The sequence below is a fragment of the Fistularia commersonii genome, chromosome 9 (assembly GCF_037954325.1).
Source record: "Fistularia commersonii isolate RoL2024-O1a breed Wild chromosome 9, RoL_Fcom_v1.0, whole genome shotgun sequence".
Lineage (NCBI taxonomy): Eukaryota > Metazoa > Chordata > Actinopteri > Syngnathiformes > Fistulariidae > Fistularia > Fistularia commersonii.
In genome coordinates, this window is record NC_141292.1 from 2,576,380 (window position 1) to 2,577,084 (window position 705).

The following is a 705-nucleotide window of genomic DNA, read 5'->3' on the forward strand; positions in this document are numbered from 1 at the left end:
TCCAGAATCGAGGGGGGGGGGGGAAGTGGACTAGATGTTCACCCTCTGCCTTCTGAGTTCTCAATGAAATCTACACGCAGCTCTGCAAGTTCCTCCCACTCCTTCTCCAGCCTCCACCTCCTGCAAGCAGCCTTTCTCTATCTCCCTCACACGCACACGCTCACGCTTGGTCAACAATAGGCGGAATAGAAGGAGGACACACTCTCTCGGGGTGAGGGTTGGGGTTGGGATTAGGGTTTAGGACTCTGTGTAATACCGGCTTTCCGTTGGGAACAGGTTTTGTGCTCCCTTCAGTTGAAGATTGACACTGGTTTCCAGTGAGGTGCAGTCAGTAGAGGCAGGTGAGGCCGTGCCTCACCTGGCATCATGGAAAGAAAAAAAAAGTAAAATGAAAAAATTATTTGAAGGGTTCTGTTTATTCAGTGATTTGTACTGTAAAGTTATTTTCAACCTAACTTCACCATTTTTAGTTTTCGTTTTTTTTCAAAATCGTTGAAAAAAATCACATTTAGCATTTAACTATGAAGAAGAGTTGTGCGGTGACGCGGATTGACGCGGATGGATTGTGCAATAACTGCGCTGCCAAGCACTAATATATGAATTAAATTTCAATACTTTAGCTGATGTGTATATTTTTTTTCGTCAACAACTGTAACGTGTTTCCCGTGCCAAGCGATCGTAAAGCGGCAGCGAAGACACACTAAG